This window comes from Mustela nigripes, chromosome 12 (genome assembly GCF_022355385.1).
Source record: "Mustela nigripes isolate SB6536 chromosome 12, MUSNIG.SB6536, whole genome shotgun sequence".
NCBI classification, from domain to species: domain Eukaryota; kingdom Metazoa; phylum Chordata; class Mammalia; order Carnivora; family Mustelidae; genus Mustela; species Mustela nigripes.
In genome coordinates, this window is record NC_081568.1 from 122,171,629 (window position 1) to 122,191,228 (window position 19,600).

Consider the following 19,600-nt stretch of genomic DNA (forward strand, 5'->3'; position numbering starts at 1 on the left):
AGTTTGGGGAGTACAACTTGTTATGGCAGTAACCCTAAAGAAGTGATTTTTTTTTCGCCAAATAATCTATCCTACTCAACACATTGCATTCACAAAAAAGTTGAGTCAAATGTTCATACTAACTTCAAAAAAAGTTAAGAAATGTTGCCTAGCTGTGTGTCCCAAAGAAGTAGAAATGGATTTTGCTATGATGTCTGCTTAATTTAGTAAAAAAGTCAGATCCAGAGTTGACCACTACCTAATCTATGCAAACTAGGCTAAACTACCAAGCTTAGGGCTTGAGGTGAGGACAAATTGTAGCACACTATTTTGTTAAGATATTAAATATCTCACATAAATATACATGGGAATGTTTGGACAAATTTATTTATGCTCTTTTATTTTTCTCTTGAACATTGTTTTTATCTGTTGTTTTAAATGTAATTCTCTCCCACCGGTCATTTGAGACTTTTACTAACAACTTCTTTCACTTTCTGATATTAAGCTGAAATATAGACACACCTACAAGTAGAGACCATAAGTCTGCAATGTAAATTATCAAACAACATTAAGCATCATAGAATGTTGTGTTAAGATAGGTAAAAAGTGCTGTGCGAGACTCAATGCATTCACACACACACACACACACACACAATGGCAACCAAAATGCAAATCTCCTCTAACAATTTGTCCTATAGTTTTAAATATGAAGAATCTGTGCTTCAACCTAATCATTAAAGGTTACTGATATCTTCATACACCTAAATTATGGTGGGATAAATAAGTATCCCAAAGAAGACAGTCAACAGAAAGATAGCTAGGAATAGCTAGGAACTCAACTTCTAGAACCACTACTCATGTTTTTTAACGATGCACACACACTTAGGAGGAAATGTTAAAGCTTATAGACCTAATGGCCATAGAGGGTCCAAAGGTAATTGTTTTAAATACTTCCTTTGAAGAACTAGAAAAATCTTTGTGTTTGCTCTCCCACAACAAGCTAGTACTACATGGTATCAAGCCATCACTGGTTAGAACATTCTTAGCAGGGAAATATGGCCCTGAAAACAATCAATGCACTTTATCTCAATAGACCTGACTTCAAGACTAACTTCAAACACACAAGAATTCAGTGTTCTGAAACACATAGCTATCAGACATCAGTAAATAAAATGGAAAAATTTTTCTCCATGCTTAGTATTTTTAATGTAGTTTTCTGTTTTTAAGTTTCAAGGATCTGTGAAAATTAACAGACAAATGACAGAGGAAGTGATCTAAGCATGTAATTTTTTTCTCTTTGCCCCAGTTTTCCTAGGTTTAGCCAATGGAAAAGGGAGATATCAGCCCCACCTAGAAATTTAAGAGGTGTTTATGAGAGAGTTATGAAGGAATATGCTCTGTTGCCTGAAATTTCTGTATCCACTTCCTTATTCTATTGCCTTTTACTCCAATTAATATGCTTGGAATGATACCCACCAGAAATGCCAAAATTTATTGATGACCTTCCTGTTATCAGAGGAGAGTGGAAGTTTTATCAAACCCTGAAGCCTCCAGTTGAGCTGAAGACTAAGCTCTCTCTCTCTCTCTCTTTTTTTTTTTAGATTTTATTTATTTATTTGACAGACAGAGATCATAAGTAGGCAGAGAGGTAGGCAGAGAGAGAGGAGGAAGCAGCCTCCCTGCTAAGCAGAGAGCCTGATGCGGGACTCTATCCCAGGACCTTGAGATCATGACCTGAGCCAAAGGCAGAGGATTTAACTCACTGAGCCACCCAGGCGTCCCTAAACTCTCTTTAAAGCCATTCTTCTTCTACCCACCTAAGGAAAAGAGCTGACTTCTACTGACTTCGGGAAGGTGGCCAACAATATACCTCTGGCCCGTGCTTAGGAAATGAGGGTGAGCACGACTTATCAGGGAAAATCGAATTTGAAAAAAAATATTTGCTCTGGAGATCCCATACTGGCTACCAACACCAGGAAGAATATGTAATGATACATAAATAAAAGCAGGTAACTTGAACAAATTAAAATCAAGAAATAAGGGGAGGAGTCAAGATGGCGGAGAAGTAGCAGGCTGAGACTACTTCAGCTAGCCGGAGATCAGCTAGAGAGCTTATCTAAAGATTGCAAACACCTGAAAATCCATCGGCAGATCGAAGAGAAGAAGAACAGCAATTCTGGAAACAGAAAAACAACCACTTTCTGAAAGGTAGGACCGGCGGAGAAGTGAATCCAAAGCGACGGGAAGATAGACCCCGGGGGGAGGGGCCGGCTCCCGGCAAGCGGCGGAGCAACCGCGCACAAAATCAGGACTTTTAAAAGTCTGTTCCGCTGAGGGACATCGCTCCAGAGGCTAAACCGGGGCGAAGCCCACGCGGGGTCAGCGTGGCCTCAGGTCCCGCAGGGTCACAGAAGGATCGGGGGTGTCTGAGTGTCTCAGAGCTTGCGGGTATTGGAACGGGAAAGCCGGCTACAGAGACAGAGCCGACAGTAAGCTCGCAGCTCTGTGTTACCTTGAACCGGTCGTAGGCTCGGTGAGCTCGGAGCGCGGCCGGAGGTCAGGCAGACGGGAGTAACTGGGTGCTGTTCTCTGAGCGCGCACTGAGGAGTGCGGCCCTGGGCTCTCGGCTCCTCCGGGCCGGAGACCAGGAGGCCGCCATTTGTATTCCCGTCCTCTGGAACTCTACGGAAAGCGCTCAGGGAACAAAAGCTCCTGAAAGCAAACCCCGGCCCCGGGTAAGGGCGGCGTAATTCCGCCTGGGGCAAAGACACTTGAGAATCACTACAACAGGCCCCTCCCCCAGAAGATCAACAAGAAATCCAGCCAAGACCAAGTTCACCTACCAAGGAGTGCGGTTTCAATACCAAGGAGAGCAGCAGAATTCCAGAGGAGGAGAAAGCCAAGCACGGAACTCATGGCTTTTTTCCTGTGATTTTTTTTAGTCTTGCAGTTAATTTAATTTTTTCTTTTTCATTTTTTTTTTTCTCGCCTTCAGGTAAATTTTTTTTTTAACTGTTACCTTTTTCTTTTTTAACGATTTTATACTTGTTTATCTAATATATATATTTTTTCTTTTTTACATTTTTCTTAGGTGTATTCTTTTTTAAAAAATTCTTTTCTTTTCTTTTCTCTTTTTTTCTTTTTTTTTTTTTTTCTTTCTTCCTTTTTGAACCTCTTTTTATCCCCTTTCTCCCCACTCACGATTTTGGATCTCTTCTAATTTGGTCAAAGCATATTTTCCTGGGGTTGTGGCCACCCTTTTAGTATTTTACTTGCCCCTTCATATACTCTTCTCAGGACAAAATGACAAGACGGAAAAATTCAACACAAAAAAAAAAAGAACAAGAGGCAGTACCGAAGGCTAGGGACCTAATCAATACAGACATCGGTGATATGTCAGATCTAGAGTTCAGAATGACAATTCTCAAGGTTCTAGCCGGGCTCGAAAAAGGCATGGAAGATATTAGAGAAACCCTCTCGAGAGATATAAAAGCCCTTTCTGGAGAAATAAAAGAACTAAAATCTAACCAAGGTGAAATCAAAAAAGCTATTAATGAGGTGCAATCAAAAATGGAGGCTCTAACTGCTAGGATAAATGAGGCAGAAGAAAGAATTAGTGATATAGAAGACCAAATGACAGAGAATAAAGAAGCTGAGCAAAAGAGGGACAAACAGATACTGGACCACGAGGGGAGAATTCGAGAGATAAGTGACACCATAAAACGAAACAACATTAGAATAATTGGGATTCCAGAAGAAGAAGAAAGAGAGAGGGGAGCAGAAGGTATACTGGAGAGAATTATTGGGGAGAATTTCCCCAATATGGCAAAGGGAACGAGCATCAAAATTCAGGAGGTTCAGAGAACGCCCCTCAAAATCAATAAGAATAGGCCCACACCCCGTCACCTAATAGTAAAATTTACAAGTCTCAGTGACAAAGAGAAAATCCTGAAAGCAGCCCGGGAAAAGAAGTCTGTAACATACAATGGTAAAAATATTAGATTGGCAGCAGACTTATCCACAGAGACCTGGCAGGCCAGAAAGAGCTGGCATGATATTTTCAGAGCACTAAACGAGAAAAACATGCAGCCAAGAATACTATATCCAGCTAGGCTATCATTGAAAATAGAAGGAGAGATTAAAAGCTTCCAGGACAAACAACAACTGAAAGAATTTGCAAATACAAAACCAGCTCTACAGGAAATCTTGAAAGGGGTCCTCTAAGCAAAGAGAGAGCCTACAAGTGGTAGATCAGAAAGGAACAGAGACCATATACAGTAACAGTCACCTTACAGGCAATACAATGGCACTAAATTCATATCTCTCAATAGTTACCCTGAATGTTAATGGGCTAAATGCCCCTGTCAAAAGACACAGGGTATCAGAATGGATAAAAAACAAAACCCATCTATATGTTGCCTCCAAGAAACACATTTTAAGCCCGAAGACACCTCCAGATTTAAAGTGAGGGGGTGGAAAAGAATTTACCATGCTAATAGACATCAGAAGAAAGCAGGAGTGGCAATCCTTATATCAGATCAATTAGATTTTAAGCCAAAGACTATAATAAGAGATGAGGAAGGACACTATATCATACTCAAAGGGTCTGTCCAACAAGAAGATTTAACAATTTTAAATATCTATGCCTCCAATGTGGGAGCAGCCAACTATATAAACCAATTAATAACAAAATCAAAGAAACACATCAACAATAATACAATAATAGTAGGGGACTTTAACACTCCCCTCACTGAAATGGACAGGTCATCCAAGCAAAAGATCAGCAAGGAAATAAAGGCCTTAAACGACACACTGGACCAGATGGAAATCACAGATATATTCAGAATATTTCATCCCAAAGCAACAGAATACACATTCTTCTCTAGTGCACATGGAACAGTCTCCAGAATAGATCACCTCCTCGGTCCTAAATCAGGACTCAACCGGTATCAAAAGATTGGGATCATTCCCTGCATATTTTCAGACCACAATGCTCTAAAGCTAGAACTCAACCACAAAAGGAAGTTTGGAAAGAACCCAAATACATGGAGACTAAACAGTATCCTTCTAAAGAATGAATGGGTCAACCGGGAAATTAAAGAAGAATTGAAAAAAATCATGGAAACAAATGATAATGAAAATACAACGGTTCAAAATCTGTTGGACACAACAAAGGCAGTCCTGAGAGGAAAATATATAGCGGTACAAGCCTTTCTCAAGAAACAAGAAAGGTCTCAGGTACACAACCTAACCCTACACCTAAAGGAGCTGGAGAAAGAACAAGAAAGCAACCCTAAGCCCAGCAGGAGAAGAGAAATCATAAAGATCAGAGCAGAAATCAATGAAATAGAAACCAAAAAAACAATAGAACAAATCATCGAAACTAGGAGCTGGTTCTTTGAAAGAATTAATAAAATTGATAAACCCCTGGCCCGACTTATCAAAAAGAAAAGAGAAAGGACCCAAATAAATAAAATCATGAATGAAAGAGGAGAGATCACAACTAACACCAAAGAAATACAAACTATTAAAAGAACATACTATGAGCAACTCTACGCCAATAAATTTGACAATCTGGAAGAAATGGATGCATTCCTAGAAACATATAAACTACCACAACTGAGTCAGGAAGAAATAGAAAGCCTGAACAGACCCATAACCAGTAAGGAGATTGAAACAGTCATTAAAAATCTCCAAACAAACAAAAGCCCAGGGCCAGACGGCTTCCCGGGGGAATTCTACCAAACATTTAAAGAAGAACTAATTCCTATTCTCCTGAAACTGTTCCAAAAAATAGAAATGGAAGGAAAACTTCCAAACTCATTTTATGAGGCCAGCATCACCTTGATCCCAAAACCTCACAAGGATCCCACCAAAAAAGAGAGCTATAGACCGATATCCTTGATGAACACAGATGCGAAAATACTCAACAAAATACTAGCCAATAGGATTCAACAGTACATTAAAAAGATTATTCACCACGACCAAGTGGGATTTATTCCAGGGCTGCAAGGTTGGTTCAACATCCGCAAATCAGTCAATGTGATACAACACATCAATAAAAGTAAGAACAAGAACCATATGATACTCTCAATAGATGCTGAAAAAGCATTTGACAAAGTACAACATCCCTTCCTGATCAAAACTCTTCAAAGTGTAGGGATAGAGGGCACATACCTCAATATCATCAAAGCCATCTATGAAAAACCCACCGCAAATATCATTCTCAATGGAGAAAAACTGAAAGCTTTTCCGCTAAAGTCAGGAACACGGCAGGGATGTCCATTATCACCACTGCTATTCAACATCGTACTAGAGGTCCTAGCCTCAGCAATCAGACAGCAAAAGGAAATTAAAGGCATCCAAATCGGCAAAGAAGAAGTCAAATTATCACTCTTCGCAGATGATATGATACTATATGTGGAAAACCCAAAAGACTCCACTCCAAAACTGCTAGAACTTATACAGGAATTCAGTAAAGTGTCAGGATATAAAATCAATGCACAGAAGTCAGTTGCATTTCTCTACACCAACAGCAAGACAGAAGAAAGAGATATTAAGGAGTCAATCCCATTTACAATTGCATCCAAAACCATAAGATACCTAGGAATAAACCTAACCAAAGAGACACAGAATCTATACTCAGAAAAATATAAAGTACTCATGAAAGAAATTGAGGAAGACACAAAGAAATGGAAAAATGTTCCATGCTCCTGGATTGGAAGAATAAATATTGTGAAAATGTCTATGCTACCTAAAGCAATCTACACATTTAATGCAATTCCTATCAAAGTACCATCCATCTTTTTCAAAGAAATGGAACAAATAATGCTAAAATTTATATGGAACCAGAAAAGACCTCGAATGTCCAAAGGGATATTGAAAAAGAAAGCCAACGTTGGTGGCATCACAATTCCGGACTTCAGGCTCTATTACAAAGCTGTCATCATCAAGACAGCATGGTACTGGCACAAAAACAGACACATAGATCAATGGAACAGAATAGAGAGCCCAGAAATAGACCCTCAAATCTATGGTCAACTAATCTTCGACAAAGCAGGAAAGAATTTCCAATGGAAAAAAGACAGCCTTTTCAATAAATGGTGCTGGGAAAATTGGACAGCCACATGCAGAAAAATGAAATTGGACCATTCCCTTACACCACACACAAAAATAGACTCAAAATGGATGAAGGACCTCAATGTGAGAAAGGAATCCATCAAAATCCTTGAGGAGAACACGGGCAGCAACCTCTTCGACCTCTGCCACAGCAACATCTTCCTAGGAACAACGCAAAAGGCAAGGGAAGCAAGGGCAAAAATGAATTATTGGGATTTCATCAAGATCAAAAGCTTTTGCACAGCAAAGGAAACAGTTCACAAAATCAAAAGACAACTGACAGAATGGGAGAAGATATTTGCAAACGACATATCAGATAAAGGACTAGTGTCCAGAATCTATAAAGAACTTAGCAAACTCAACACCCAAAGAACAAATAATCCAATCAAGAAATGGGCAGAGGACATGAACAGACATTTCTGCAAAGAAGACATCCAGATGGCGAACAGACACATGAAAAAGTGCTCCATATCACTCGGCATCAGGGAAATACAAATCAAAACCACAATGAGATATCACCTCACACCAGTCAGAATGGCTAAAATCAACAAGTCAGGAAATGACAGATGCTGGCGAGGATGCGGAGAAAGGGGAACCCTCCTACACTGTTGGTGGGAATGCAAGCTGGTGCAGCCACTCTGGAAAACAGCATGGAGGTTCCTCAAAATGTTGAAAATAGAACTGCCCTATGACCCAGCAATTGCACTATTGGGTATTTACCCTAAAGATACAAATGTAGTGATCCAAAGGGGCACATGCACCCGAATGTTTATAGCAGCAATGTCCACAATAGCCAAACTATGGAAAGAACCCAGATGTCCATCAACAGATGAATGGATCAAGAAGATGTGGTATATATACACAATGGAATACTATGCAGCCATCAAAAGAAATGAAATCTTGCCATTTGCAACAACATGGATGGAACTAGAGCGTATCATGCTTAGCGAAATAAGTCAAGCAGAGAAAGACAACTATCATATGATCTCCCTGATATGAGGAAGTGGTGATACAACATGGAGGCTTAAGTGGGTAGAAGAAGAATAAATGAAAGAAGATGGGATTGGGAGGGAGACAAACCATAAGTGACTCTTAACCTCACAAAACAAACTGAGGGTTGCCGGGGGGAGGGGGTTTGGGAGAAGGGGGTGGGATTATGGACATTGGGGAGGGTATGTGATTTGGTGAGTGCTGTGAATTGTGTAAACCTGGTGATTCATAGACCTGTACCCCTGGGGATAAAAATATATGTTTATCAAAAATAAAAAATTAAAAAAAAAAAAGTAAAGTCATGAATCTAATGAATCTATAGTAAATAAATCTCTAAAACAACAGTGTAAAAAAAAAATCAAGAAATAAAAAGTATCAGCAACTGAAAAACAGACACCTGGGGAAATAGAGCAAATGCATTTCAGTGAAGACAAGACAAAAAACTTACAAGAAGGAAGTTTTTGCAAAAGTATTAATTACACTTTTTATGAATATTAAAATAAGTGCACTTCAATGAGAGTATTTACACTTTCAACAAAGTGGAATCAGAATACAATAAGAATATTTGAGGTAAGAAAAATTTTGTCTGGCAAGAGAAACATAATTGCTCAAGGTAAAAAAAAAATGGTAGGGGATGTGACTAGTAAAAGAAATTAGTATAATAGGAGGGAGGTTACATAATACAAACAGAAGCAAGAGGAGGAAAAAAATGTCATTTAGGAAGAAAAAGGAAAGAGAATGCAGAGATAAAAAGATAAGTCAAATAAATCTAGAGGGTCAAATATCCCTGTGTATCAAACAGCATTCTATATATTGGACAGAATAAAAGCCTACTCTGCCTAATCCAACAAAAATGAAATTTATAGGAAATAATAATATTCCTACACAAGCAGAGGTTTTGTTTTATTCCTGCACCTAGAATTGTATCTGGGACATGGGAGATTTCAACAAATACTTCTTGCATAGATGGTTAGATGGACAGATGATGGAAAAATGGATAATGAATAAACAAATGGATGGATCTTTTAAGAAGAAAATTTTACATGCACTGATTTTACTCCTTGGAAAACAACATATGCAGAATTTTCCTTGCCAGCTTACTAAAGAATAACAAAATCTTGGGGTGCCTGGGTGGCTCAGTGGGTTAAGGCCTCAGGTCATGATCCCAGGGTCCTGGAATCGAGCCCCGCATTGGGCTCTGCTTGGCAGGGAGCTGCTTCCTCCTCTCTTTCTGCCTGCCTCTCTGCTTCCTTGTGATCTCTCTCTGTCAAATAAACAAATAAAAATCTTAAAAAAAATAACAATATCTTATTCTGCAAATGAAATAATATTGAATAATGCTGCAATGGTAACACTTAGGTTTTTAATCTGGAGATAAAGATCTACTTTTGAGTGCTGACAAATGGTTTAGTACGTTGACATGATAAACTTTATTTTAGAAGAATTGCAATTATAATGTAAGTAGTTTTTGTTTACTATGATAGTAAATATTTAATATACATTCTCCTGAAAACAAGAGAGCAACTAGAGTTACTTAGTGATATCTGCTTAAGAGCACTAATGTATCTTTAAATAACAGTACTCAGGCATGTACATAATAGCTTAAACAGCAAAACACAAATGGGAAGAAAAAGGACTTGGGGGTGCTTTATAATGAGGTGTTAAACGTTTTAGTTCAAGGTCACCAGTTTAGATCTAAGTTAAGTCATCAGTCTTGACATATTTATCAATTTGTGGAAATAAGATGAAGTAAATCTCTCAAAAGTAGTTTTACTGAAAATCAGGATATATCAGGGCTCATGTGAGAGAATTTTATGATTACTCTAATGATAATTATGACTATTCAAATGATAAAGGATAAAGAATTTGTACCACAAATATACTCATGTGAAACTCTAAAATATTCATTAACTATAGGTCATCACTTTTAAATATTGTCAGTTATTAATTAAATGTATTTTAATAATCAAATGAATATATATATATATATATATATATATATATAAAAAATTGTGTACTGGAAGTCTCTCTTATGTTTAACTATAAAATTACAGTTTAAATGATAAGTATATTGGTAACACAGACATGAAGTAATTGGAATCTACCTAAAATAACTAGTAGAGAAAATTTAAGTCATTGGTAATTTCTTTTAATTACCATGAGGAAAATAACTTCCTAAATCTAAAATCGATATTGAAGCTCATGGGGCACCTGGGTAGTTCAGTGGGTTAAGTCTCTGCCTTCAGCTCAGGTCATGATACCAGAGTCGTGGGATCGAGCCCCACATCAGACTCTCTGCTAGCATGGAGCCTGATTCTCCCTCTCTCTCTGCCTGCCTCTCTGCCTACTTGTGATCTCTGTCTGTCAAATAAATTTTTTAAATCTTTAAAAAAAAAAAAAAAAGCCTTTGCTCATAATGATGCCCATTAGTGGTCAGTAGCTGAAATTTCAGGTTTAGAATCTGCGTCTCATGAATTCTAGTTCCCTGTCTTTTATAACTTGTCCAATCACTATGCTATGCCCTGAATGTAATGTAAAATTGTATATCAACTATACTTCAGTAAAAAGAGGCAACTCAGGCCCCTGAGTGCTCAGTTGGCTGAGTGGCTGACTCTTGGCTTCAGCTCCGGTCATGATCTCAGGGTCCTGGAATCAAGCCCTGAGTCAGGCTTCCCACTCCAGTGAGGAATCTGCTTCAAGAATTCTCTCTCCCTCTTCCTCAGCCCCTCCCTCTGCTTGTGCGCGCTCTGTCTCTAAAATGGATAAATAAATCTTAAATAAAAAAACAACAACAACACAAAACTCAATCTTTTGAATGTCATAAAAAAATTGCATGGATGTACCTTAATTAATCTCATTAGTCTTCTGCGGACATTCAAAAAAATTCTTACATGTATATGACCAATAGCATTTTTAGGATACTTAATAGATTAAAGGTTGGATAAAATAAAAGAATCTCTACATAATTTTCATTAAGATGTCAAATTTACTATATATAAATGTGTGTGTGTGTGTGTGTGTGTGTGTGTGTGTGTGTGTGTATACACACGCATATCCATTAACAGTACACAGGAATGCCTGTTTCCCTGTATACTTGCTAACACGTTTTGATCTTTGGCAAAATGATAAATAAAAATAAAAAGGTGTCTACTTAAAAAGACACAAGTGAAAAAAATGAAAGCTGAGTGGAAAATTCTCTAATGATTTCTCTACTTCAATTTTAGTTAATCCAAAAGCATTTCCCTACTACTTTTTTTTTTAATTAAAAAAAATATGCCTCCCACTTGTTTTTTTTTTAATTTTTTATTTTTTATAAACATATATTTTTATCCCCAGGGGTACAGGTCTGTGAATCACCAGGCTCCCACTTGTTTTTAATTCCTATAATTTTTATAAGGTTGAAGTTACACCCTTCCAACAGTATGAAACTTTTTCAGACATTTTGTGTGGGCTCCAATGTAGAGTTCTGGAGTATAATCCAATATATCTTTATAAATTTAGAGGCATTTATAAAGACTCCCACTATTATGTGGATAAACCAGCTCTCATACTAATGATGAACTCTTAGGGGAAAAAGGATATATATTCAGGTAAAAACACATATGCAATCATTTTCTTCTCAGTTTACAAACATCAGAAGATTTCCTTTGTTTAATAAATTTTTCAATGCCCTTATATTTTAATGATCTTTAAATAGATGTTAAAAGAAGCTGCTATAATGTTCTTCCAAAGAAAATTAAAAATCAATATAAAGGCCACAGTGCTTGGCACATAGCAGGCATAAAATACACTTTGTAGTTAAATTATTTTTGACTCTTTTGTGTGTATAAATGTATTTTATTTAAAATCTGTCTGAAATACAGTATATTATGACAGAAATCAAGCTTAAGCAAAAGAATGCAAATTATTCCATAAAAAATTATACCTTTGCTTACTTAGTGTCTGAGAATAGAATGAGTAGTATGAGTAACTGCTTTGCACATATTGTAACTATTATTAAATACATTTGAACAGCATACAGGATTTACTAATTGTGGAAGTATTTTGTTATAATATTCAGCTGGAAGACTTGAATAAAATTAAATTACAAGCTGTACAAAACACAGATAAAGCTTTCTGCCTTATATTTTACAAGATTATACTTTGTGCTTTCTGTTGCTATTTTTGTTTCCTTATCATTATCAACTCACATTGTCACACATAATTTGGCTAAGTTTAAAATAAATATTAATAAATTTATCATGCCCTCTTGTGTACTATCCTTCATACCAGAAAATGATATGAAATATTTTACCATAACAATTATTTTTCACAAGCACCGTGTAAATATTATAGTGTGTCTGTAGATAAGATAAATGTTTGGACAGTGGCAGAAAGATCTGGGAAGTGCCTGATCTTGGTCATAGATATCTAAGTGATTGTTGCTGCTGTAAGACCAAAAGTTGGTGACAAAATATTATGACCTCTGAAAGATTTATTTATACACAAGCAAATCTCTCAGAATAGGATATGGCTTGGCTTGGAAATCAGATGACCTGCAGCGTCTCAGTGAACCAATGTCATTTGCACCACATGAATATTCTGTTTCCTCTACTTTCTCCAGATCGTCTTTCTTTCATATGTTCTTTTCTCGCATACTATTTCTTTAAAATATTCTATTTCTCCAGACTTGTTTCTTTAAGCCTCCTTCCGGTCTCTTAATGCAGTATCTACATCTATTTTCCTGGTGCTCTGCTATGCAAAATACATACTAATGTGTATATAAATAATCAAATGCCTCCTATTGATAGATCAGTCAGTCAATCAATACCAATACATATGCATAAAGTATAACATATATTTAATATCTGGGGATATTAAGGAGGAAACTGGCTGTGTATGTAACGCCTTTCAGGTTTCTAATTTTGTCATGTCAGCCTCACAGAACATTTGCAAAGTTCAAATGGATTCTTTGTCCAGTCCTTTTCCTTGTGAAGCCCAAATTTTCAGAGATAGGCCCATTCCCAGAATTAACCAGTTCCCCCTAGGGTAAATGCATCTGAAGAACACCTCATGTCTCAAACTGCAGTCACTGTAATCCTGCTGCCTTCTCAGTTTTCTGACAATTTAAAAAATTCACCCAGCTTTTCTGAGTTGAAATGTTCTTCTGAGTTGAAATGTTCACTTTCAACCAATTACTCCATCCAACCAGCAATGGAAAGACTATTGCCAACATTTTAAATATATATGTAACCCAGACAAAGCTATGGGAACAAATAGGGGTATACACTGACAATTAAGTCATGTGAAGAACAACTGAAAATGTTGGGTACAGTTTGCACAAAAAGCAAAAGATTAACTCAAGTCATGGTAACATGATAACCAAACTCAAAATCCGAATGCCTGTCATATGGAAGACAAATTATTTATTTTGGCTTAGAGAATAAGTAAAACCTATAAATAGAAATGACAGAAATAAAAGATTTCATCTAAATTTGAGAAAATTATTTCAGTGATGTCTCATATGCTAAAAAATTTCCCAAGACTGGATGTATTCAAGAAGACATCTAAAGGTAACTTGTTCTGTTTCATTACCATTTATAATGGCTAACCAGATAATTTCCAATTATAGAATTTTCAATTCTATAATTTTGTCACATATATTATAATTGACACCATGAGACATCCACAGGTATTTGATAAGAACATGATTTCTTGGGCTTTGACACAAGTAGTATTTTGATAGTCTTCTTTCTTTATGCACTTCGTTTACAATATTGATGAGTTTATTAATTTCCTGTGATATACATGCAAGTACATTTAACTAAAGATCAACTAAAGATACAGAATTCTGAGAATAAAAAGCTAAACATAATTAGGGATTGAGTTTTTAAAATGACTTAAAGGATTTTAAACTATTAACTAAAAACAAAACAAAACAAAACAAAAACCTTGAATTTTTAAATATACATTTCCTCATTTCTTAAGGAAAATTATTTTATGCATAAGAAAAATTCTATTTCAACTGCTTATAATTAAATAAATTCCTCTATAAGATTCACAGGCATAGTTTATTTCAATGAGCTATAATAATACAGGAATATTTACAAATAAAGCAATTTTCAACTAAAGAAAAGAGACTTTGATTTTTTTTTCTTTTCGAAAGGGGGAATGAGAGGGGAGGAGTCAAGATGGCAAAGAAGTAGCAGGCTGAGACTCCATCAGGTAACAGGAGATCAGCTAGATAGCTTATCAAACCAATATGAACCCCTACAAATCCAACAGGAGATTGAAGAGAAGAAGAGCAACAATTATAGAAACAGAAAATCAACCACTTTCTGAAAGGTAGGACCGGTGGAGAAGTGAATCCAAAGCGACCGGAAGATAGACCGTGGGGGGAGGGGCCGGTTCCCAGTAAATGGCAGAGCAACGGAGCACAAAATCAGAACTTTTAAGTCTGCTCCACTGAGGGACATCGCTCCAGAGACTAAACCAGGGTGAAGCACATGCAGGGTCAGCATGGCCCCAGGTCCCGTGGGGTCACAGAAGGATCAGGGGTGTCTGGGTTTCACAGAGCTGGCAGGTATTAGAGCAGGGAAGCCAGCTAAGAGACAGAGCCATGAGCTCTCAACTTGGGGTTACCTTGAATAACTGGTCACAGTCTGGGTGAGCTCAGAGCAAAGACAGAGGCCAGGGAGATGGGAATGATTGAGTGCTTTTCTCTGAGGGTGCACTGATGAGTGGGCCCCTGAGCTATCAGTTCCACTGCACCAGGGATTGGGAGGCCGCATTTTCAGTCCCACCCTCCAGAATTCTACAGAAAGAGTTCAGGGAACATAAGTTCCCGAAAGTGAACCTGAGCGGGATTACTTAGCCTGGCTTTTCGTAAGGGCGGTGCAATTCTGCCTTGGGCAAAGACCCTTGAGAATCACTACAAGAGGCCCCTCCCCTAGAAGACCAACAAGAAATCCAGACAAGACCAAGTTCACTTACCAAGGAGAACAGTGGAATTCCAGAGGAGGAGAAAGCAAAGCATGGAATTCATGGCTTTCTCCCCATGATTCTTTAGTCTTGCAGTTAATTAATTTTTTTAAATTCTTTTCCTTTTGCTAAAGTTTTTTTAACTTTTACCCTTTCCTCTTTTATTTTTTAAACTAATTTATCTTAACAATACCTTTCATAAAAAATAATACTTTTTGAACCTTCATTATTATAGTCATATTATATCCTTCATTATACCTAACTTTATTTGTTGTATACACATAGGGTTTTTTCTTCTAAAAAATTTGGGGTACAACTTCTTCTAATAGATCAAAATATACCCTAAATCTAGCTCTGGACTTGTTCTAGTCTCCAGCCCAAGCAAATGCTCTCCACTTTCTTTTTCTTTATTCTCCCAACCAACTGACTATATCAAATCCTTTTTTAGAAATTAAAAAAAATTTTTTTTCATCTTTATAGGCATATTCCATCCCTTCATTGTGTGTACCCTTATATATGTTATTCATTCTTTAAAATTTTTGGAAATAGTTTCTTCTAAGAGATCAAAATACTCCCAAAATTAAGTGGGGGACCCTGTTCTAGTCATCAGTCTAATATGTATATATATATTTTTCTTTTTTATATTTTTTCTTTATTTGTTTTCCTTTTTTATTTATTTATTTTTTCTGAACTTCTTTTTATCCCCTTTCTCACCCCAATGATTTGTGGGTCTCTTCTGATTTGGTTAAAGCACATTTTCCTGGGGTCTTTGCCACCCTTTTAGTATTTTATATGCTCCTTCATATATTCTTATCTGGACAAAATGACAAGGCAGAAAAACTCACCACAAAACAAACAAACAAACAAACACACAAACAAAAAACAACAAGAGGCAGTACCGAAGGCTAGGGACCTAATTAATATGGACATTGGTAATATGTTAGATCTAGAGTTCAGAATGACAATTCTCAAGGTTCTAGCCGGACTCAAAAAGGCATGGAAGATATTAGAGAAACCCTCTCTGGAGAGATAATGCCCTTCCTGGAGAAATAAAAGAACTAAAATCTAACCAAGTTGAAATTTTTAAAAAGTTATTAATGAGGTGCAATCAAAATGGAGGCTATTACTGCTAGGATAAATGAGGGAGAAGAAAGAATTAGTGATATAGAAGACCAAATGACAGAGAATAAAAAAGCTGAGCAAAAGAGAGACAAACAAATACTGGACCATGAGGGGAGAATTCAGAGATAAGTGACACCATAAGATGAAACAACATTAGAATAATTGGGATTCCAGAAGAAAGAGAGGGAGGAGCAGAAGGTATTACTGGAGAGAATGATTGTAGAGAATTTCCCTAATATGGCAAAGGGAATAAGCATCAAAATCCATGAGGTGCAGAGAATCTCCCTCAAAATCAATAAGATTAGGTCCACACCCCATCATCCAATAGTAAAATTTACAAGTCTTAGCAACAGAGAAAATTCTGAAAGCAGCGTGGGAAAAGATATCTGTAACATACAATGGTAAAAATATTAGATGGGAGGCAGACTTATCCACAGAGACCTGGCAGGCCAGAAAGAGCTGGCATGATATATTCAGAGCACTAAACAAGAAAAACATGCAGCCAAGAATACTATATCCAGCGAGGCTATCATTGAAAATAGAAGGAGAGATTAAAAGCTTCCAGGACAAACAAAAACTGAGAGTTTGCAAACACCAAACCAGCTCTAAAGGAAATATTGAAAGGGGTCCTCTAAGCAAAGAGAGAGCCTACAAGTGGCAGATCAGAAAGGAACAGAGACAATATACAGTAACAGCCATCTTATAGGCAATGCAATGGCACTAAATTCATCTCTCTCAATAGTTACCCTCAATGTAAATGGGCTAAATGCCCCTGTCAAAAGACACAGGGTATCAGAATGTATAAAAAGCAAAACCCATCAATATGCTGCCTACAAGAAATTCATTTTAGACCCAAAGACATCTCCAGATTTAAAGTGAGGGAGTGGAAAACAATTTACCATGCTAATGGACATCAGAAGAAAGCTGTGGTAGCAATCCTTATTTCAGATCAATTAGATTTTAATCCAAAGACTATAATAAGAAATGAGGAAGGACATTATATCATACTCAAAGTGTCTGTCCAACAAGAAGATCTAACAATTTTAAATATCTATGCCCCTAACATGGGAGCAGCTAACTATATAAACCAATTAATAATAAAATCAAAGAAACACATCGACAATAATACAATATATTAAGGGACTTTAACACTCCCCTCACTGAAATGGACAGATCATCCAAGCAAAAGGTCAACAAGGAAATAAAGGCCTTAAATGACACACTGGACCAGATGGACATCACAGATATATTCAGAAAATTCCATGCCATAGCAACAGAATACACACTTCTCTAGTGTGCATGGAACATTCTTCAGAATAGATCACATCCTGGGTCCTAAATCAGGTCTCAACTAGTATCAAAAGATGGGGAACAGTCTATGTATAATTTCTGACCACAGTGCTCTGAAACTAGAACTCAAGCACAAGAGGAAATTTGGAAAGTACTCAAATACATGGAGACTAAACAGCATCCTTCTAAACAATGAATGGGTCAACCGGGAAATTAAAGAAGAATTGAAAAAATTCATGGAAACAAATGATGATGAAAACACAACGGTTCAAAATATGTGGAACAGAGCAAAGGCAGTCCCGAGAGGAAAATATATAGTGATACAAGCCTTTCTCAAGAAACAAGAAAGTTCTCAAATACAAAACCTAACCCTACACCTAAAGTAGCTGGAGAAAGAACAACAAAGAAAGCCTAAACCCAACATGAGAAGAGAAATAATAAAGATCAGAGCAGAAATCAATGAAATAGAAACCAAAAAAAAAAAAAAAAACCACACACACACAATGGAACAAATCAACAAAACTAGGAGATGGTTCTTTGAAAGAATTAATAAGATTGATAAACCCCTGGCCAGACTTATCAAAAAGAAAAGAGAAAGGACCCAAATAAATAAAATCATGAATGAAAGAGGAGAGATCACAACTAACACCAAAGAAATACAAACAATTAAAAGAACATACTACGAGCAACTCTATGCCAACAAATTTGACAATCTGGAAGAAATGGATGCATTCCTGGAGACATATAAACTACCACAACTGAACCAAGAAGAAATAGAAAACCTGAATAGACCCATAAGCAGTAAGGAGAATGAAACAGTCATCAAAAATCTCTAAATAAACAAATGCCCAGGGCCAGGTGGCTTCCAGGGGAATTCTACCAAACATTTAAAGAAGAATTAATTCATATTCTCCTGAAACTGTTCCAAAAAAATAGAAATGGAAGGAAAACTTCCAAACTCATTTTATGAGGCCAGCATCACCTTGATCCCAAAACCAGACAAGGATCCCATCAAAAAAGAGAATTACAGACCAATGTCCTTGATGAACACAGCTGAGAAAATTCTCACCAAAATACTAGCCAATAGGATTCAACAGTACATTAAAAGGATTATTCACCATGACTAAGTGGGATTTATTCCAGGGCTGCAGAGTTGGTTCAACATCTGCAAATTAACCAATGTGATACAATACATTAATAAAAGAAAGAACAAGAACCATATGATACTCTCAATAGATGCTGAAAAAGCATTTGACAAAGTGCAGCATCCCTTCCTGATCAAAACTCTTCAAAGTGTAGGGATAGAGGGCACATACCTCAATATTATCAAAACCATCTATGGAAAACCCACCACAAATATCATTCTCAATGGAGAAAAACTGAACGCTTTTCCACTAATGTCAGGAACACGGCAGGGATGTCCATTATCACCACTGCTACTCAACATAGTACTAGCAGTTCTAGCCTCAGCAATCAGACAACAAAAAGAAACTAAAGGCATCCAAATCGGCAAAGAAGAAGTCAAACTATTACTCTTTGTATATGATATGATACTGTATGTGGAAAACCCAAAAGACTCCACTCCAAAACTGTTAGAACTTGTACAGGAATTCAGTAAAGTGTCAGGATACAAAAATCAATGCATAGAAATCAATTGCATTTCCTTGAACCAACAACAAGACAGAAGAAAGAGAAATTAAGGACTCAATCCCATTTACAATTGCACCCAAAACCCTAAGATACCTAGGAATAAACGTAGCAAAAGTGGCAAAGAATCTATACTCAGAAAACTATAAAGTACTCGTGAAAAAAATTCAGGAGGACACAAAGAAATGGAAATTTTCCATGCTCCTGGATTGGAAGAACAAATATTGTGAAAATTTCTATGCTACCTAAAGCAATCTACACATTTAATGCAATCCCTATCAAAATCCCATCCATTCTTTTTTCAGAGAAATGGAACAAATAATTCTGAAATTTATATGGAACCAGAAAAGACCCTGAATAGCCAGAGGAATATTGAAAAAGAAAGCCAAAGTTGGTGGCATCACAATTCTGGACTTCAAGCTCTATTACAAAGCTGTCATCATCAAGACAGTGTGGTACTGGCACAAAAACAGACACATAGATCAATGGAACA